General features: G+C 46.3%; 4 non-coding genes across 4 annotated transcripts; all 4 read right to left on the bottom strand.

The window, feature by feature from the left end:
- Positions 1-448: 448 nt before the first annotated feature.
- Trnak-cuu (transfer RNA lysine (anticodon CUU)) lies at positions 449-521 on the bottom strand. Its single transcript has one exon. It is a non-coding gene; the product is annotated as a tRNA-Lys (tRNA).
- Positions 522-5012: 4491 nt separating this feature from the next.
- Trnak-cuu (transfer RNA lysine (anticodon CUU)) lies at positions 5013-5085 on the bottom strand. Its single transcript has one exon. It is a non-coding gene; the product is annotated as a tRNA-Lys (tRNA).
- Positions 5086-12610: 7525 nt separating this feature from the next.
- Positions 12611-12683, bottom strand: Trnad-guc (transfer RNA aspartic acid (anticodon GUC)). The gene has a single exon. It is a non-coding gene; the product is annotated as a tRNA-Asp (tRNA).
- A 2958-nt stretch (positions 12684-15641) lies between these two features.
- Positions 15642-15714, bottom strand: Trnad-guc (transfer RNA aspartic acid (anticodon GUC)). Its single transcript has one exon. It is a non-coding gene; the product is annotated as a tRNA-Asp (tRNA).
- Positions 15715-22971: the final 7257 nt, after the last annotated feature.

Here is a 22971-nt window from a genome sequence, read left to right as displayed (position 1 = left end):
ATCCGGCCACGACGCGCAACTGATTTCCAAAATTCATCTTTCTCCTGTGAGGATGGAAATTCCGATGCCTGGTTTATTAGAGCAGTGCTCTACCACTGAGCTAAAGAGGCGCGGCCTATCGGTACTCTTGGGTACTTCGTCCTTAAGGTCGTCTGCATCATCAGACTTCAGCTGACAACACTTCATATTACCGGCTAATATTTGCAGCTATGGCGACCCATTACTGCTTGGCTACACATCTGACACGTAACCGATGTGCTCTCCAAACAACAACACTTGCATTTCAGAACATGTCTTCCACACATGTCTACAAAATCACCTTCACATTCAAATACAGTTTCCTTGTGACTGACAGAGACGTAGGCAAAGTTTAAAGTTGCTATTTCCATTACATCTCGTTAAGCAGAAAAACGGTAATTTACATCTGCAGCGGAACAAAATTCCGTTCCGCCCAGCGTGTGGCTCGAACCCACGACCCTAGGATTAAGAGTCCGACGGTCTACCGACTGAGCTAGCCGGCTACCTCGTTGAATTCGTGCCGTATAGCACGTCACACAGTACTCGTTTGTGTTGGGTGGTTCCATACAGAATCTCTCCATGCTGCCTAATGTTTCCCTAACGTCACACTCGTCACGTACTTCAATTTTATGTCATAATCATTTCTGAGAGGTAAAGAAATTGCATGACAGCATGCAGAGCTAGTGGTGTCAAAATTAACACACATACTTTATGTAACTCAAAAGCCGAACGAGTTACTTTCCGACGTTGTTTTAGTTGTGCAAGTGCCAGTCAAAACTCGCGGTGTCGGCACTCTGCCGACCATTTCGCTAGTTAACACCGGTCTTGTTGTGTGTGTTTCAAGCTCAAGAGCATTTCCAAGCAAAAAATGGTCAACAGCAACATTCAGACCGTTTCGTACTGCTCAATTGCTACATTAAAACGGTATGTTTCTTTTTCAGAACTGGAAAAAAAACGAGCGTGACAACATTCGAACCTGTAATCATCAGATCCGATGTCCGACGCCTTATCCATTAGGCCACATGGTCACTGACGACGAACTATGTCATGTATACGACTCATCGCGAAACGCTCATACCCATGAGCATTTGTGTTTTCGTTCTACACAGCCGCTGCCCCTTGCTCTTCACCACCCATTCGTTACATTCAACCTCTTACGAGACCGACCAAATATAGACTGAGAAACAAGACCACACACTTTGTGCATTCGGAATCGAAGGCAGGGCGTCCCTCGCCGCATTTGCTACGATGGCCATTTGCTACTTCTGCAGAAACGGCGGCGGCGGCGACGACGACGACGACGACGACGACGACGACGACGACGACGACGACGACCACGAGAGGCTCTGAGATATGTGAGAAATACATCTATAAAATGTAATTCAGACTGCCTCGTCCCACTTTATGCTGTACCGCTTTGGCAAATGCTTTATCTGCGCCATTCGCCTTAATCACATCTGAGGGTAATTCTTAAAAAAACGCCTGTCGCTAATTGTTCGTCATCACAGATACTGTTTGCTATACGGCCACGACGCGCAACTGATTTCCAAAATTCATCTTTCTCCTGTGAGGATGGAACTTCCGATGCCTGGTTTATTAGAGCAGTGCTCTAACACTGGGCTAAAGAGGTGCGGCCTAGCGGTACTCTTGGGTACTTCGTCCTTACGGTCGTCTGCATCATCAGACTTCAGCTGACAACACTTCATATTACCGGCTAATATTTGCAGCTATGGCGACCCATTACTGCTTGGCTACACATCTGACACGTAACCGATGTGCTCTCCAAACAACAACACTTGCATTTCAGAACATGTCTTCCACACATGTCTACAAAATCACCTTCACATTCAAATACAGTTTCCTTGTGAGTGACGGAGACGTAGGCAAAGTTTAAAGTTGCTATTTCCATTACATCTCGTTAATCAGAAAAACGGTAATTTACATCTGCAGCGGAACAAAATTCCGTTCCGCCCAGCGTGTGGCTCGAACCCACGACCCTAGGATTAAGAGTCTGACGGTCTACCGACTGAGCTAGCCGGCTACCTCGTTGAAAACCTGCCGGATAGCACGTCACACAGTACTCGTTTGTGTTTGGGTGGTCCCATACTGAATCTCTCCATGCTGCCTAATGTTTTCCTAACGTCACACTCGTCACATACTTCACTTTTATGTCATAATCATTTCTGAGAGGTAAAGAAATTGCATGACAGCATGCAGAGCTAGTGGCGTCAAAATTAACACACATACTTTATGTGACTCAAAAGCCGAACGAGTTACTTTCCGACGTTGTTTTAGATGTGCAAGTGCCAGTCAAAACTCGCGGTGTCGGCACTCTGCCGACCATTTCGCTAGTTAACACCGGTCTTGTTGTGTGTGTTTCAAGCTCAAGAGCATTTCCAAGCAAAAAATGGTCAACAGCAACATTCAGACCGTATCGTACTGCTCAATTGCTACATTAAAACGGTATGTTTCTTTTTCAGAACTGGAAAAAAACGAGCGTAACAACATTCGAACCTGTAATCATAAGATCCGAAGTCCGACGCCTTATCCATTAGGCCACATGGTCACTGACGACCAACTATATCATGTATACGACTCATCTCCAAACGCTCACACCCCTGAGGATTTGTGTTTTCGTTCTACACAGCCGCTGCCCCTTGCTCTTTCCTACCCATTCGTTACATTCAACCTCTTACGAGACCGACCAAATATAGACTGAGAAACAAGACCACACACTTTGTGCATTCAGAATCGAAGGCAGGGCGTCCCTCGCCGCATTTGCTACGATGGCCATTTGCTACTTCTGCAGAAGCGGCGGCGGCGACGACGACGACGACCGCGAGAGGCTCTGAGATATGTGAGAAATACATCTATAAAATGTAATTCAGACTGCCTCGTCCCACTTTATGCTGTACCGCTATGGCAAATGCTTTATCTGCGCCATTCGCCTTAATCACATCTGAGAGTAATTCTTAAAAAAACGCCTGTCGCTAATTGTTCGTCATCACAGATACTGTTTGCTATACGGCCACGACGCGCAACAGATTTCCAAAATTCATCTTTCTCCTGTGAGGATGGAACTTCCGATGCCTGGTTTATTAGAGCAGTGCCCTACCACTGAGCTAAAGAGGCACGGCCTAGCGGTACTCTTGGGTACTTCGTCCTTACGGTCGTCTGCATCATCAGACTTCAGCTGACAACACTTCATATTACCGGCTAATATTTGCAGCTATGGCGACCCATTACTGCTTGGCTACACATCTGACACGTAACCGATGTGCTCTCCAAACAACAACACTTGCATTTCAGAACATGTCTTCCACACATGTCTACAAAATCACCTTCACATTCAAATACAGTTTCCTTGTGAGTGACAGAGACGTAGGCAAAGTTTAAAGTTGCTATTTCCATTACATCTCGTTAATCAGAAAAACGGTAATTTACATCTGCAGCGGAACAAAATTCCATTCCTCCCAGCGTGTGGCTCGAACCCACGACCCTAGGATTAAGAGTCTGACGGTCTACCGACTGAGCTAGCCGGCTACCTCGTTGAATACCTGCCGGATAGCACGTCACACAGTACTCGTTTGTGTTTGGGTGGTCCCATACAGAATCTCTCCATGCTGCCTAATGTTTTCCTAACGTCACACTCGTCACATACTTCACTTTTATGTCATAATCATTTCTGAGAGGTAAAGAAATTGCATGACAGCATGCAGAGCTAGTGGCGTCAAAATTAACACACATACTTTATGTGACTCAAAAGCCGAACGAGTTACTTTCCGACGTTGTTTTAGATGTGCAAGTGCCAGTCAAAACTCGCGGTGTCGGCACTCTGCCGACCATTTCGCTAGTTAACACCGGTCTTGTTGTGTGTGTTTCAAGCTCAAGAGCATTTCCAAGCAAAAAATGGTCAACAGCAACATTCAGACCGTTTCGTACTGCTCAATTGCTACATTAAAACGGTATGTTTCTTTTTCAGAACTGGAAAAAAACGGGCGGGCCACATTCGAACCTGTAATCATCTCATCGGAAGTCCGACGCCTTAACCATTAGGGCAATGGTCACTGACGACCAACTATAACATGTATACGACTCATCTCGAAACGCTCACACCCCTGAGCATTTGTGTTTTCGTTCTACACAGCCGCTGCCCCTTGCTCTTTCCCACCCATTCGTTACATTCAACCTCTTACGAGACCGACCAAATATAGACTGAGAAACAAGACCACACACTTTGTGCATTCGGAATCGAAGGCAGGGCGTCCCTCGCCGCATTTGCTACGATGGCCATTTGCTACTTCTGCAGAAGCGGCGGCGGCGGCGTCGGCGACGACGACGACGACGACGACGACGACGACCGCGAGAGTCTCTGAGATATGTGAGAAATACATCTATAAAATGTAATTCAGACTGCCTCGTCCCACTTTATGCTGTACCGCTTTGGCAAATGCTTTATCTGCGCCATTCGCCTTAATCACATCTGAGAGTAATTCTTAAAAAAACGCCTGTCGCTAATTGTTCGTCATCACAGATACTGTTTGCTATCCGGCCACGACGCGCAACTGATTTCCAAAATTCATCTTTCTCCTGTGAGGATGGAAATTCCGATGCCTGGTTTATTAGAGCAGTGCTCTACCACTGAGCTAAAGAGGCGCGGCCTAGCGGTACTCTTGGGTACTTCGTCCTTAAGGTCGTCTGCATCATCAGACTTCAGCTGACAACACTTCATATTACCGGCTAATATTTGCAGCTATGGCGACCCATTACTGCTTGGCTACACATCTGACACGTAACCGATGTGCTCTCCAAACAACAACACTTGCATTTCAGAACATGTCTTCCACACATGTCTACAAAATCACCTTCACATTCAAATACAGTTTCCTTGTGACTGACAGAGACGTAGGCAAAGTTTAAAGTTGCTATTTCCATTACATCTCGTTAAGCAGAAAAACGGTAATTTACATCTGCAGCGGAACAAAATTCCGTTCCGCCCAGCGTGTGGCTCGAACCCACGACCCTAGGATTAAGAGTCCGACGGTCTACCGACTGAGCTAGCCGGCTACCTCGTTGAATTCGTGCCGTATAGCACGTCACACAGTACTCGTTTGTGTTGGGTGGTTCCATACAGAATCTCTCCATGCTGCCTAATGTTTCCCTAACGTCACACTCGTCACGTACTTCACTTTTATGTCATAATCATTTCTGAGAGGTAAAGAAATTTCATGACAGCGTGCAGAGCTAGTGGCGTCAAAATTAACACACATACTTTATGTGACTCAAAAGCCGAACGAGTTACTTTCCGACGTTGTTTTAGATGTGCAAGTGCAGTCAAAACTCGCGGTGTTGGCACTCTGAGGGCCATTTCGCTAATTAACACCGGTCTTGTGTGTGTTTCAAGCTCAAGAGCATTTCCAAGCAAAAAATGGTCAACAGCAACATTCAGACCGTTTCGTACTGCTCAATTGCTACATTAAAACGGTATGTTTCTTTTTCAGAACTGGAAAAAAACGAGCGTGACAACATTCGAACCTGTAATCATCAGATCCGAAGTCCGACGCCTTATCCATTAGGCCACACGGTCACTGACGACCAACTATGTCATTATACGACTCATCTCGAAACGCTCACACCCATGAGCATTTGTGTTTTCGTTCTACACAGCCGCTGCCCCTTGCTCTTTCCCACCCATTCGTTACATTCAACCTCTTACGAGACCGACCAAATATAGACTGAGAAACAAGACCACACACTTTGTGCATTCGGAATCGAAGGCAGGGCGTCCCTCGCCGCATTTGCTACGATGGCCATTTGCTACTTCTGGAGAAGCGGCGGCGGCGGCGACGACGACGACGACAACGACGACCGCGAGAGGCTCTGAGATATGTGAGAAATACATCTATAAAATCTAATTCAGACTGCCTCGTCCCACTTTATGCTGTACCGCTTTGGCAAAATGCTTTATCTGCGCCATTCGCCTTAATCACATCTGAGAGTAATTCTTAAAAAAACGCCTGTCGCTAATTGTTCGTCATCACAGATACTGTTTGCTATACGGCCACAATGCGCAACTGATTTCCAAAATTCATCTTTCTCCTGTGAGGATGGAACTTCCGATGCCTGGTTTATTAGAGCAGTGCTCTACCACTGAGCTGAAGAGGCGCGGCCTAGCGGTACGCTTGGGTACACCGACCTTACGGTCGTCTGCATCATCAGGCTTCAGCTGACAAAACTTCATGTTACCGGCTAATATTTGCAGCTATGGCGACCCATTACTGCTTGGCTACACATCTGACACGTAACCGATGTGCTCTCCAAACAACAACACTTGCATTTCAGAACATGTCTTCCACACATGTCCACAAAATCACCTTCACATTCAAATACAGTTTCCTTGTGACTGACAGAGACGTAGGCAAAGTTTAAAGTTGCTATTTCCATTACATCTCGTTAATCAGAAAAACGGTAATTTACATCTGCAGTGGAACAAAATTCCGTTCCGCCCAGCGTGTGGCTCGAACCCACGACCCTAGGATTAAGAGTCTGACGTTCTACCGACTGAGCTAGCCTGCTACGTCGTTGAATGCCTGTCGGATAGCACGTCACACAGTACTCGTTTGGGTTGGGTGGTCCCATACTGAATCTCTCCATGCTGCCTAAAGTTTTCCAAACGTGACACTCGTCACGTACTTCACTTTTATGTCATAATCATTTCTGAGAGGTAAAGAAATTGCATGACAGCATGCAGAGCTATTGGCGTACAAATTAACACACATACTTTATGTGACTCAAAAGCCGAACGAGTTACTTTCCGACGTTGTTTTAAATGTGCAAGTGCCAGTCAAAACTCGCGGTGTCGGCACTCTGCCGACCATTTCGGTAGTTAACACCGGTCTTGTTGTGTGTGTTTCAAGCTCAAGAGCATTTCCAAGCAAAAAATGGTCAACAGCAACATTCAGACCGTTTCGTACTGCTCAATTACTACATTAAAACATTACGTTTCTTTTTCAGAACTGGAAAAGAACGAGCGTGACAACATTCGAACCTGTAATCATCAGATCCGAAGTCCGACGCCTTATCCATTAGGCCACATGGTCACTGACGACCAACTATGTCATGTATACGACTCTTCTCGAAACGCTCACACCCATGAGCATTTGTGTTTTCGTTCTACACAGCCGCTGCCCTTTGCTCTTTCCCACCCATTCGTTACATTCAACCTCTTACGAGACCGACCAAATATAGACTGAGAAACAAGACCACACACTTTGTGCATTCGGAATCGAAGGCAGGGCGTCCCTCGCCGCATTTGCTACGATGGCCATTTGCTACTTCTGCAGAAGCGGCGGCGGCGACGGCGACGACGACGACGACGACGACGACGACGACGACCGCGAGAGGCTCTGAGATATGTGAGAAATACATCTATAAAATGTAATTCAGACTGCCTCGTCCCACTTTATGCTGTACCGCTTTGGCAAATGCTTTATCTGCGCCATTCGCCTTAATCACATCTGAGAGTAATTCTTAAAAAAACGCCTGTCGCTAATTGTTCGTCATCACAGATACTGTTTGCTATACGGCCACAACGCGCAACTGATTTCCAAAATTCATCTTCCTTCTGTGAGGATGGAACTTCCGATGCCTGGTTTATTAGAGCAGTGCTCTACCACTGAGCTAAAGAGGCGCGGCCTAGCGGTACTCTTGGGTACTTCGTCCTTATGGTCGTCTGCATCATCAGACTTCAGCTGACAACACTTCATATTACCGGCTAATATTTGCAGCTATGGCGACCCATTACTGCTTGGCTACACATCTGACACGTAACCGATGTGCTCTCCAAACAACAACACTTGCATTTCAGAACATGTCTTCCACACATGTCTACAAAATCACCTTCACATTCAAATACAGTTTCCTTGTGACTGACAGAGACGTAGGCAAAGTTTAAAGTTGCTATTTCCATTACATCTCGTTAATCAGAAAAACGGTAATTTACATCTGCAGTGGTACAAAATTCCGTTCCGCCCAGAGTGTGGCTCGAACCCACGACCCTAGGATTAAGAGTCTGACGCTCTACCGACTGAGCTAGCCGGCTACCTCGTTGAATACCTGCCGGATAGCACGTCACACAGTACTCGTTTGGTTGGGTGGTACCGTACAGAATCTCTCCATGCTGCCTAATGTTTTCCTAACGTCACACTCGTCACGTACTTCACTTTTATGTCATAATCATTTCTGAGAGGTAAAGAAATTGCATGACAGCATGCAGAGCTAGTGGCGTCAAAATTAACACACATACTTTATGTGACTCAAAAGCCGAACGAGTTACTTTCCGACGTTGTTTTAGATGTGCAAGTGCCAGTCAAAACTCGCAGTGTCGGCACTCTGCCGACCATTTCGCTAGTTAACACCGGTCTTGTTGTGTGTGTTTCAAGCTCAAGAGCATTTCCAAGCAAAAAATGGTCAACAGCAACATTCAGACCGTTTCGTACTGCTCAATTGCTACATTAAAACGGTATGTTTCTTTTTCAGAACTGGAAAAAAGCGTGCATGACAACATTCGAACCTGTAATCATCAGATCCGAAGTCCGACGCCTTATCCATTAGGCCACATGGTCACTGACGACCAACTATGTCATGTATACGACTCATCTCGAAACGCTCACACCCCTGAGGATTTGTGTTTTCGTTCTACACAGCCGCTGCCACTTGCTCTTTCCCACCCATTCGTTACATTCAACCTCTTACGAAACCGACCAAATATACACTGAGAAACAAGACCACACACTTTGTGCATTCGGAATCGAAGGCAGGGCGTCCCTCGCCGCATTTGCTACGATGGCCATTTGCTACTTCTGCAGAAGCGGCGGCGGCGACGGCGACGACGACGACGACGACGACGACGACGACGACGACCGCGAGAGGCTCTGAGATATGTGAGAAATACATCTATAAAATGTAATTCAGACTGCCTCGTCCCACTTTATGCTGTACCGCTTTGGCAAATGCTTTATCTGCGCCATTCGCCTTAATCACATCTGAGAGTAATTCTTAAAAAAACGCCTGTCGCTAATTGTTCGTCATCACAGATACTGTTTGCTATACGGCCACAACGCGCAACTGATTTCCAAAATTCATCTTCCTTCTGTGAGGATGGAACTTCCGATGCCTGGTTTATTAGAGCAGTGCTCTACCACTGAGCTAAAGAGGCGCGGCCTAGCGGTACTCTTGGGTACTTCGTCCTTATGGTCGTCTGCATCATCAGACTTCAGCTGACAACACTTCATATTACCGGCTAATATTTGCAGCTATGGCGACCCATTACTGCTTGGCTACACATCTGACACGTAACCGATGTGCTCTCCAAACAACAACACTTGCATTTCAGAACATGTCTTCCACACATGTCTACAAAATCACCTTCACATTCAAATACAGTTTCCTTGTGACTGACAGAGACGTAGGCAAAGTTTAAAGTTGCTATTTCCATTACATCTCGTTAATCAGAAAAACGGTAATTTACATCTGCAGTGGTACAAAATTCCGTTCCGCCCAGAGTGTGGCTCGAACCCACGACCCTAGGATTAAGAGTCTGACGCTCTACCGACTGAGCTAGCCGGCTACCTCGTTGAATACCTGCCGGATAGCACGTCACACAGTACTCGTTTGGTTGGGTGGTACCGTACAGAATCTCTCCATGCTGCCTAATGTTTTCCTAACGTCACACTCGTCACGTACTTCACTTTTATGTCATAATCATTTCTGAGAGGTAAAGAAATTGCATGACAGCATGCAGAGCTAGTGGCGTCAAAATTAACACACATACTTTATGTGACTCAAAAGCCGAACGAGTTACTTTCCGACGTTGTTTTAGATGTGCAAGTGCCAGTCAAAACTCGCGGTGTCGGCACTCTGCCGACCATTTCGCTAGTTAACACCGGTCTTGTTGTGTGTGTTTCAAGCTCAAGAGCATTTCCAAGCAAAAAATGGTCAACAGCAACATTCAGACCGTTTCGTACTGCTCAATTGCTACATTAAAACGGTATGTTTCTTTTTCAGAACTGGAAAAAAGCGTGCATGACAACATTCGAACCTGTAATCATCAGATCCGAAGTCCGACGCCTTATCCATTAGGCCACATGGTCACTGACGACCAACTATGTCATGTATACGACTCATCTCGAAACGCTCACACCCCTGAGGATTTGTGTTTTCGTTCTACACAGCCGCTGCCACTTGCTCTTTCCCACCCATTCGTTACATTCAACCTCTTACGAAACCGACCAAATATACACTGAGAAACAAGACCACACACTTTGTGCATTCGGAATCGAAGGCAGGGCGTCCCTCGCCGCATTTGCTACGATGGCCATTTGCTACTTCTGCAGAAGCGGCGGCGGCGACGGCGACGACGACGACGACGACGACGACGACGACGACCGCGAGAGGCTCTGAGATATGTGAGAAATACATCTATAAAATGTAATTCAGACTGCCTCGTCCCACTTTATGCTGTACCGCTTTGGCAAATGCTTTATCTGCGCCATTCGCCTTAATCACATCTGAGAGTAATTCTTAAAAAAACGCCTGTCGCTAATTGTTCGTCATCACAGATACTGTTTGCTATACGGCCACAACGCGCAACTGATTTCCAAAATTCATCTTCCTTCTGTGAGGATGGAACTTCCGATGCCTGGTTTATTAGAGCAGTGCCCTACCACTGAGCTAAAGAGGCGCGGCCTAGCGGTACTCTTGGGTACTTCGTCCTTACGGTCGTCTGCATCATCAGACTTCAGCTGACAACACTTCATATTACCGGCTAATATTTGCAGCTATGGCGACCCATTACTGCTTGGCTACACATCTGACACGTAACCGATGTGCTCTCCAAACAACAACACTTGCATTTCAGAACATGTCTTCCACACATGTCTACAAAATCACCTTCACATTCAAATACAGTTTCCTTGTGACTGACAGAGACGTAGGCAAAGTTTAAAGTTGCTATTTCCATTACATCTCGTTAATCAGAAAAACGGTAATTTACATCTGCAGCGGTACAAAATTCCGTTCCGCCCAGAGTGTGGCTCGAACCCACGACCCTAGGATTAAGAGTCTGACGCTCTACCGACTGAGCTAGCCGGCTACCTCGTTGAATACCTGCCGGATAGCACGTCACACAGTACTCGTTTGGTTGGGTGGTACCGTACAGAATCTCTCCATGCTGCCTAATGTTTTCCTAACGTCACACTCGTCACGTACTTCACTTTTATGTCATAATCATTTCTGAGAGGTAAAGAAATTGCATGACAGCATGCAGAGCTAGTGGCGTCAAAATTAACACACATACTTTATGTGACTCAAAAGCCGAACGAGTTACTTTCCGACGTTGTTTTAGATGTGCTAGTGCCAGTCAAAACTCGCGGTGTCGGCACTCTGCCGACCATTTCGCTAGTTAACACCGGTCTTGTTGTGTGTGTTTCAAGCTCAAGAGCATTTCCAAGCAAAAAATGGTCAACAGCAACATTCAGACCGTTTCGTACTGCTCAATTGCTACATAAAAACGGTATGTTTCTTTTTCAGAACTGGAAAAAAGCGTGCATGACAACATTCGAACCTCTAATCATCAGATCCGAAGTCCGACGCCTTATCCATTAGGCCACATGGTCACTGACGACCAACTATGTCATGTATACGACTCTTCTCGAAACGCTCACACCCCTGAGGATTTGTGTTTTCGTTCTACACAGCCGCTGCCCTTTGCTCTTTCCCACCCATTCGTTACATTCAACCTCTTACGAGACCGACCAAATATAGACTGAGAAACAAGACCACACACTTTGTGCATTCGGAATCGAAGGCAGGGCGTCCCTCGCCGCATTTGCTACGATGGCCATTTGCTACTTCTGCAGAAGCGGCGGCGGCGGCGACGACGACGACGACGACGACGACGACGACCGCGAGAGGCTCTGAGATATGTGAGAAATACATCTATAAAATGTAATTCAGACTGCCTCGTCCCACTGTATGCTGTACCGCTTTGGCAAATGCTTTATCTGCGCCATTCGCCTTAATCACATCTGAGAGTAATTCTTAAAAAAACGCCTGTCGCTAATTGTTCGTCATCACAGATACTGTTTCCTATACGGCCACAACGCGCAACTGATTTCCAAAATTCATCTTCCTCCTGTGAGGATGGAACTTCCGATGCCTGGTTTATTAGAGCAGTGCTCTACCACTAAAGAGGCGCGGCCTAGCGGTACTCTTGGGTACTTCGTCCTTACGGTCGTCTGCATCATCAGACTTCAGCTGACAACACTTCATATTACCAGCTAATATTTGCAGCTATGGCGACCCATTACTGCTTGGCTACACATCTGACACGTAACCGATGTGCTCTCCAAACAACAACACTTGCATTTCAGAACATGTCTTCCACACATGTCTACAAAATCACCTTCACATTCAAATACAGTTTCCTTGTGACTGACAGAGACGTAGGCAAAGTTTAAAGTTGCTATTTCCATTACATCTCGTTAATCAGAAAAACGGTAATTTACATCTGCAGCGGAACAAAATTCCGTTCCGCCCAGCGTGTGGCTCGAACCCACGACCCTAGGATTGACAGTCTGACGCTCTACCGACTGAGCTAGCCGGCTACCTCGTTGAATACCTGCCGGATAGCACGTCACACAGTACTCGTTTGGTTGGGTGGTACCGTACAGAATCTCTCCATGCTGCCTAATGTTTTCCTAACGTCACACTCGTCACGTACTTCACTTTTATGTCATAATCATTTCTGAGAGGTAAAGAAATTGCATGACAGCATGCAGAGCTAGTGGCGTCAAAATTAACACACATACTTTATGTGACTCAAAAGCCGAACGAGTTACTTTCCGACGTTGTTTTAGATGTGCAAGTGCCAGTCAAAACTCGCGGTGTCGGCACTCTGCCGACCATTTCGCTAGTTAACACCGGTCTTGTTGTGTGTGTTTCAAGCTCAAGAGCATTTCCAAGCAAAAAATGGTCAACAGCAACATTCAGACCGTTTCGTACTGCTCAATTGCTACATTAAAACGGTATGTTTCTTTTTCAGAACTGGAAAAAAGCGTGCATGACAACATTCGAACCTGTAATCATCAGATCCGAAGTCCGACGCCTTATCCATTAGGCCACATGGTCACTGACGACCAACTATGTCATGTATACGACTCTTCTCGAAACGCTCACACCCATGAGCATTTGTGTTTTCGTTCTACACAGCCGCTGCCATTTGCTCCTTCCCACCCATTCGTTACATTCAACCTCTTACGAGACCGACCAAATATAGACTGAGAAACAAGACCACACACTTTGTGCATTCGGAATCGAAGGCAGGGCGTCCCTCGCCGCATTTGCTACGATGGCCATTTGCTACTTCTGCAGAAGCGGCGGCGGCGGCGACGACGACGACGACGACGACGACGACCGCGAGAGGCTCTGAGATATGTGAGAAATACATCTATAAAATGTAATTCAGACTGCCTCGTCCCACTTTATGCTGTACCGCTTTGGCAAATGCTTTATCTGCGCCATTCGCCTTAATCACATCTGAGAGTAATTCTTAAAAAAACGCCTGTCGCTAATTGTTCGTCATCACAGATACTGTTTGCTATACGGCCACAACGCGCAACTGATTTCCAAAATTCATCTTCCTTCTGTGAGGATGGAACTTCCGATGCCTGGTTTATTAGAGCAGTGCTCTACCACTGAGCTAAAGAGGCGCGGCCTAGCGGTACTCTTGGGTACTTCGTCCTTACGGTCGTCTGCATCATCAGACTTCAGCTGACAACACTTCATATTACCGGCTAATATTTGCAGCTATGGCGACCCATTACTGCTTGGCTACACATCTGACACGTAACCGATGTGCTCTCCAAACAACAACACTTGCATTTCAGAACATGTCTTCCACACATGTCTACAAAATCACCTTCACATTCAAATACAGTTTCCTTGTGACTGACAGAGACGTAGGCAAAGTTTAAAGTTGCTATTTCCATTACATCTCGTTAATCAGAAAAACGGTAATTTACATCTGCAGCGGTACAAAATTCCGTTCCGCCCAGAGTGTGGCTCGAACCCACGACCCTAGGATTAAGAGTCTGACGCTCTACCGACTGAGCTAGCCGGCTACCTCGTTGAATACCTGCCGGATAGCACGTCACACAGTACTCGTTTGGTTGGGTGGTACCGTACAGAATCTCTCCATGCTGCCTAATGTTTTCCTAACGTCACACTCGTCACGTACTTCACTTTTATGTCATAATCATTTCTGAGAGGTAAAGAAATTGCATGACAGCATGCAGAGCTAGTGGCGTCAAAATTAACACACATACTTTATGTGACTCAAAAGCCGAACGAGTTACTTTCCGACGTTGTTTTAGATGTGCTAGTGCCAGTCAAAACTCGCGGTGTCGGCACTCTGCCGACCATTTCGCTAGTTAACACCGGTCTTGTTGTGTGTGTTTCAAGCTCAAGAGCATTTCCAAGCAAAAAATGGTCAACAGCAACATTCAGACCGTTTCGTACTGCTCAATTGCTACATAAAAACGGTATGTTTCTTTTTCAGAACTGGAAAAAAGCGTGCATGACAACATTCGAACCTCTAATCATCAGATCCGAAGTCCGACGCCTTATCCATTAGGCCACATGGTCACTGACGACCAACTATGTCATGTATACGACTCTTCTCGAAACGCTCACACCCCTGAGGATTTGTGTTTTCGTTCTACACAGCCGCTGCCCTTTGCTCTTTCCCACCCATTCGTTACATTCAACCTCTTACGAGACCGACCAAATATAGACTGAGAAACAAGACCACACACTTTGTGCATTCGGAATCGAAGGCAGGGCGTCCCTCGCCGCATTTGCTACGATGGCCATTTGCTACTTCTGCAGAAGCGGCGGCGGCGGCGACGACGACGACGACGACGACGACGACGACGACCGCGAGAGGCTCTGAGATATGTGAGAAATACATCTATAAAATGTAATTCAGACTGCCTCGTCCCACTGTATGCTGTACCGCTTTGGCAAATGCTTTATCTGCGCCATTCGCCTTAATCACATCTGAGAGTAATTCTTAAAAAAACGCCTGTCGCTAATTGTTCGTCATCACAGATACTGTTTCCTATACGGCCACAACGCGCAACTGATTTCCAAAATTCATCTTCCTCCTGTGAGGATGGAACTTCCGATGCCTGGTTTATTAGAGCAGTGCTCTACCACTAAAGAGGCGCGGCCTAGCGGTACTCTTGGGTACTTCGTCCTTACGGTCGTCTGCATCATCAGACTTCAGCTGACAACACTTCATATTACCAGCTAATATTTGCAGCTATGGCGACCCATTACTGCTTGGCTACACATCTGACACGTAACCGATGTGCTCTCCAAACAACAACACTTGCATTTCAGAACATGTCTTCCACACATGTCTACAAAATCACCTTCACATTCAAATACAGTTTCCTTGTGACTGACAGAGACGTAGGCAAAGTTTAAAGTTGCTATTTCCATTACATCTCGTTAATCAGAAAAACGGTAATTTACATCTGCAGCGGAACAAAATTCCGTTCCGCCCAGCGTGTGGCTCGAACCCACGACCCTAGGATTGACAGTCTGACGCTCTACCGACTGAGCTAGCCGGCTACCTCGTTGAATACCTGCCGGATAGCACGTCACACAGTACTCGTTTGGTTGGGTGGTACCGTACAGAATCTCTCCATGCTGCCTAATGTTTTCCTAACGTCACACTCGTCACGTACTTCACTTTTATGTCATAATCATTTCTGAGAGGTAAAGAAATTGCATGACAGCATGCAGAGCTAGTGGCGTCAAAATTAACACACATACTTTATGTGACTCAAAAGCCGAACGAGTTACTTTCCGACGTTGTTTTAGATGTGCAAGTGCCAGTCAAAACTCGCGGTGTCGGCACTCTGCCGACCATTTCGCTAGTTAACACCGGTCTTGTTGTGTGTGTTTCAAGCTCAAGAGCATTTCCAAGCAAAAAATGGTCAACAGCAACATTCAGACCGTTTCGTACTGCTCAATTGCTACATTAAAACGGTATGTTTCTTTTTCAGAACTGGAAAAAAGCGTGCATGACAACATTCGAACCTGTAATCATCAGATCCGAAGTCCGACGCCTTATCCATTAGGCCACATGGTCACTGACGACCAACTATGTCATGTATACGACTCTTCTCGAAACGCTCACACCCATGAGCATTTGTGTTTTCGTTCTACACAGCCGCTGCCATTTGCTCCTTCCCACCCATTCGTTACATTCAACCTCTTACGAGACCGACCAAATATAGACTGAGAAACAAGACCACACACTTTGTGCATTCGGAATCGAAGGCAGGGCGTCCCTCGCCGCATTTGCTACGATGGCCATTTGCTACTTCTGCAGAAGCGGCGGCGGCGGCGACGACGACGACGACGACGACGACGACCGCGAGAGGCTCTGAGATATGTGAGAAATACATCTATAAAATGTAATTCAGACTGCCTCGTCCCACTTTATGCTGTACCGCTTTGGCAAATGCTTTATCTGCGCCATTCGCCTTAATCACATCTGAGAGTAATTCTTAAAAAAACGCCTGTCGCTAATTGTTCGTCATCACAGATACTGTTTGCTATCCGGCCACCACGCGCAACTGATTTCCAAAATTCATCTTTCTCCTGTGAGGATGGAACTTCCGATGCCTGGTTCATTAGAGCAGTGCTCTACCACTGAGCTGAAGAGGCGCGGCTTAGCGGTACGCTTGGGTACATCGACCTTACGGTCGTCTGCATCATCAGGCTTCAGCTGACAAAACTTCATATTACCGGCTAATATTTGCAGCTATGGCGACCCATTACTGCTTGGCTACACATCTGACACGTAACCGATGTGCTCTCCAAACAACAACACTTGCATTTCAGAACATGTCTTCCACACATGTCTACAAAATCACCTTCACATTCAAATACAGTTTCCTTGTGACTGACAGAGACGTAGGCAAAGTTTAAAGTTGCTATTTCCATTACATCTCGTTAATCAGAAAAACGGTAATTTACATCTGCAGTGGAACAAAATTCCGTTCCGCCCAGCGTGTGGCTCGAACCCACGACCCTAGGATTAAGAGTCTGACGTTCTACCGACTGAGCTAGCCGGCTACGTCGTTGAATGCCTGTCGGATAGCACGTCACACAGTACTCGTTTGGGTTGGGTGGTCCCATACTGAATCTCTCCATGCTGCCTAATGTTTTCCAAACGTGACACTCGTCACGTACTTCACTTTTATGTCATAATCATTTCTGAGAGGTAAAGAAATTGCATGACAGCATGCAGACCTATTGGCGTACAAATTAACACACATACTTTATGTGACTCAAAAGCCGAACGAGTTACTTTCCGACGTTGTTTTAAATGTGCAAGTGCCAGTCAAAACTCGCGGTGTCGGCACTCTGCCGACCATTTCGGTAGTTAACACCGGTCTTGTTGTGTGTGTTTCAAGCTCAAGAGCATTTCCAAGCAAAAAATGGTCAACAGCAACATTCAGACGGTTTCGTACTGCTCAATTGCTACATTAAAACGGTATGTTTCTTTTTCAGAACTGGAAAAAAACGAGCGGGCCACATTCGAACCTGTAATCATCAGATCCGAAGTCCGACGCCTTATCCATTAGGCCACACGGTCACTGACGACCTACTATAACATGTTTACGACTCATCTCGAAACGCTCACACCCCTGAGGATTTGTGTTTTCGTTCTACACAGCCGCTGCCCCTTGCTCTTTCCCACCCATTCGTTACATTCAACCTCTTACGAGACCGACAAAATATAGACTGAGAAACAAGACCACACACTTTGTGCATTCGGAATCGAAGGCAGGGCGTCCCTCGCCGCATTTGCTACGATGGCCATTTGCTACTTCTGCAGAAGCGGCGGCGGCGACGGCGACGACGACGACGACGACGACGACGACCGCGAGAGGCTCTGAGATATGTGAGAAATACATCTATAAAATGTAATTCAGACTGCCTCGTCCCACTTTATGCTGTACCGCTTTGGCAAATGCTTTATCTGCGCCATTCGCCTTAATCACATCTGAGAGTAATTCTTAAAAAAACGCCTGTCGCTAATTGTTCGTCATCACAGATACTGTTTGCTATACGGCCACGACGCGCAACTGATTTCCAAAATTCATCTTTCTCCTGTGAGGATAGAACTTCCGATGCCTGGTTTATTAGAGCAGTGCTCTACCACTGAGCTAAAGAGGCGCGGCCTCGCGGTACTCTTGGGTACTTCGTCCTTACGGTCGTCTGCATCATCAGACTTCAGCTGACAACACTTCATATTACCGGCTAATATTTGCAGCTATGGCGACCCATTTCTGCTTGGCTACACATCTGACACGTAACCGATGTGCTCTCCAAACAACAACACTTGCATTTCAGAACATGTCTTCCACACATGTCTACAAAATCACCTTCACATTCAAATACAGTTTCCTTGTGACTGACAGAGACGTAGGCAAAGTTTAAAGTTGCTATTTCCATTACATCTCGTTAATCAGAAAAACGGTAATTTACATCTGCAGCGGAACAAAATTCCGTTACGCTAAGCGTTTGGCTCGAACCCACGACTCTATGATTAAGAGTCTGACGCTCTACCGACTGAGCTAGCCGGCTACCTCGGTGAATACCTGCCGGATAGCACGTCACACAGTACTCTTTTGGGTTGGGTGGTCCCATACAGAATCTCTCCATGCTGCCTAATGTTTTCCTAACGTCACACTCGTCACGTACTTCAATTTTATGTCATATTCATTTCTGAGAGGTAAAGAAATTGCATGACAGCATGCAGAGCTAGTGGCGTCAAAATTAACACACATACTTTATGTGACTCAAAAGCCGAACGAGTTACTTTCCGACGTTGTTTTAGATGTGCAAGTGCCAGTCAAAACTCGCGGTGTCGGCACTCTGCCGACCATTTCGCTAGTTAACACCGGTCTTGTTGTGTGTGTTTCAAGCTCAAGAGCATTTCCAAGCAAAAAATGGTCAACAGCAACATTCAGACCGTTTCGTACTGCTCAATTGCTACATTAAAACGGTATGTTTCTTTTTCAGAACTGGAAAAAAACGAGCGTGACAACATTCGAACCTGTAATAATCAGATCCGAAGTCCGACGCCTTATCCACTAGGTCACATGGTCACTGACGACCGACTATATCAGGTATACGACTCATCTCGAAACGCTCACACCCCTGAGGATTTGTTTTTTCGTTCTACACAGCCGCTGCCCCTTGCTCTTTCCCACCCATTCGTTACATCCAACCTCTTACGAGACCGACCAGATATAGACTGAGAAACAAGACCACACACTTTGTGCATTCGGAATCGAAGGCAGGGCGTCCCTCGCCGCATTTGCTACGATGGCCATTTGCTACTTCTGCAGAAGCGGCGGCGGCGATGATGACGACGACGACGACGACGACGACGACCGCGAGAGGTTCTGAGATATGTGAGAAATACATCTATAAAATGTAATTCAGACTGCCTCGTCCCACTTTATGCTGTACCGCTTTGGCAAATGCTTTATCTGCGCCATTCGCCTTAATCACATCTGAGAGTAATTCTTAAAAAAACGCCTGTCGCTAATTGTTCGTCATCACAGATACTGTTTGCTATACGGCCACGACGCGCAACTGATTTCCAAAATTCATCTTTCTCCTGTGAGGATGGAACTTCCGATGCCTGGTTTATTAGAGCAGTGCTCTACCACTGAGCTAAAGAGGCGCGGCCTAGCGGTACTCTTGGGTACTTCGTCCTTACAGTCGTTTGCATCATCAGACTTCAGCTGACAACACTTCATATTACCGGCTAATATTTGCAGCTATGGCGACCCATTACTGCTTGGCTACACATCTGACACGTAACCGATGTGCTCTCCAAACTACAACACTTGCATTTCAGAACATGTCTTCCACACATGTCTACAAAATCACCTTCACATTCAAATACAGTTTCCTTGTGACTGACAGAGACGTAGGCAAAGTTTAAAGTTGCTATTTCCATTACATCTCGTTAATCAGAAAAACGGTAATTTACATCTGCAGCGGAACAAAATTCCGTTCCGCCCAGAGTGTGGCTCGAACCCACGACCCTAGGATTAAGAGTCTGACTTTCTACCGACTGAGCTCGCCGGATACCTCGTTGAATACGTGCCGGATAGCACGTCACACAGTACTCGTTTGGGTTGGGTGGTCCCATACAGAATCTCTCCATGCTGCCTAATGTTTTCCTAACGTTACACTCGTCACGTACTTTACTTTTATGTCATAATCATTTCTGAGAGGTAAAGAAATTGCATGACAGCATGAGAGCTAGTGGCGTCAATATTAACACACATACATTATGTGACTCAAAAGCCGAACGAGTTACTTTCCGACGTTGTTTTAGATGTGCAAGTGCCAGTCAAAACTCGCGGTGTCGGCACTCTGCCGACCATTTCGCTAGTTAACACCGGTCTTGTTGTGTGTGTTTCAAGCTCAAGAGCATTTCCAAGCAAAAAATGGTCAACAGCAACATTCAGACGGTTTCGTACTGCTCAATTGCTACATTAAAACGGTATGTTTCTTTTTCAGAACTGGAAAAAAACGAGCGGGCCACATTCGAACCTGTAATCATCAGATCCGAAGTCCGACGCCTTATCCATTAGGCCACACGGTCACTGACGACCAATTATAACATGTATACGACTCATCTCGAAACGCTCACACCCCTGAGCATTTGTGTTTTCGTTCTACACAGCCGCTGCCCCTTGCTCTTTCCCACCCATTCGTTACATTCAACCTCTTACGAGACCGACCAAATATAGACTGAGAAACAAGACCACACACTTTGTGCATTCGGAATCGAAGGCAGGGCGTCCCTCGCCGCATTTGCTACGATGGCCATTTGCTACTTCTGCAGAAGCGGCGGCGGCGACGACGACGACGACGACGACGACGACGACGACGACCGCGAGAGGCTCTGAGATATGTGAGAAATACATCTATAAAATGTAATTCAGACTGCCTCGTCCCACTTTATGCTGTAATGCTTTGGCAAATGCTTTATCTGCGCCATTCGCCTTTATCACATCTGAGAGTAATTCTTAAAAAAACGCCTGTCGCTAATTGTTCGTCATCACAGATACTGTTTGCTATACGGCCACGACGCGCAACTGATTTCCAAAATTCATCTTTCTCCTGTGAGAATGGAACTTCCGATGCCTGGTTTATTAGAGCAGTGCTCTACCACTGAGCTAAAGAGGCGCGGCCTCGCGGTACTCTTGGGTACTTCGTCCTTACAGTCGTTTGCATCATCAGACTTCAGCTGACAACACTTCATATTACCGGCTAATATTTGCAGCTATGGCGACCCATTACTGCTTGGCTACACATCTGACACGTAACCGATGTGCTCTCCAAACTACAACACTTGCATTTCAGAACATGTCTTCCACACATGTCTACAAAATCAACTTCACATTCAAACACAGTTTCCTTGTGACTGACAGAGACGTAGGCAAAGTTTAAAGTTGCTATTTCCATTACATCTCGTTAATCAGAAAAACGGTAATTTACATCTGCAGCGGAACAAAATTCCGTTCCGCCCAGCGTTTGGCTCGAACCCACGACTCTATGATTAAGAGTCTGACTTTCTACCGACTGAGCTAGCCGGCTCCCTCGGTGAATACCTGCCGGATAGCACGTCACACAGTACTCGTTTGGGTTGGGTGGTCCCATACAGAATCTCTCCATGCTGCCTAATGTTTTCCTAACGTCACACTCGTCACGTACTATAATTTTATGTCATAATCATTTCTGAGAGGTAAAGAAATTGCATGACAGCATGCAGAGCTAGTGGCGTCAAAATTAACACACATACTTTATGTGACTCAAAAGCCGAACGAGTTACTTTCCGACGTTGTTTTAGATGTGCAAGTGCCAGTCAAAACTAGCGGTGTCGGCACTCTGCCGACCATTTCGCTAGTTAACACCGGTCTTGTTGTGTGTGTTTCAAGCTCAAGAGCATTTCCAAGCAAAAAATGGTCAACAGCAACATTCAGACGGTTTCGTACTGCTCAATTGCTACATTAAAACGGTATGTTTCTTTTTCAGAACTGGAAAAAAACGAGCGTGACAACATTCGAACCTGTAATCATCAGATCCGAAGTCCGACGCCTTATCCATTATGCCACATGGTCACTGACGACCGACTATATCATGTTTACGACTCATCTCGAAACGCTCACACCCCTGAGGATTTGTGTTTTCGTTCTACACAGCCGCTGCCCCTTGCTCTTTCCCACCCATTCGTTACATTCAACCTCTTACGAGGCCGACCAGATATAGACTGAGAAACAAGACCACACACTTTGTGCATTCGGAATCGAAGACAGGGCGACCCTCGCCGCATTTGCTACGATGGCCATTTGCTACTTCTGCAGAAGCGGCGGCGGCGACGACGACGACGACGACGACGACGACGACGACGACGACGACCGCGAGAGGCTCTGAGATATGTGAGAAATACATCTATAAAATGTAATTCAGACTGCCTCGTCCCACTTTATGCTGTACCGCTTTGGCAAATGCTTTATCTGCGCCATTCGCCTTAATCACATCTGAGAGTAATTCTTAAAAAAACGCCTGTCGCTAATTGTTCGTCATCACAGATACTGTTTGCTATACGGCCACGACGCGCAACTGATTTCCAAAATTCATCTTTCTCCTGTGAGGATAGAACTTCCGATGCCTGGTTTATTAGAGCAGTGCTCTACCACTGAGCTAAAGAGGCGCGGCCTCGCGGTACTCTTGGGTACTTCGTCCTTACGGTCGTCTGCATCATCAGACTTCAGCTGACAA

This window comes from Schistocerca gregaria, unplaced genomic scaffold (genome assembly GCF_023897955.1).
Source record: "Schistocerca gregaria isolate iqSchGreg1 unplaced genomic scaffold, iqSchGreg1.2 ptg000178l, whole genome shotgun sequence".
Classification (NCBI taxonomy): Eukaryota; Metazoa; Arthropoda; class Insecta; order Orthoptera; family Acrididae; genus Schistocerca; species Schistocerca gregaria.
This window is presented reverse-complemented; position numbering and strand designations above follow the sequence as displayed.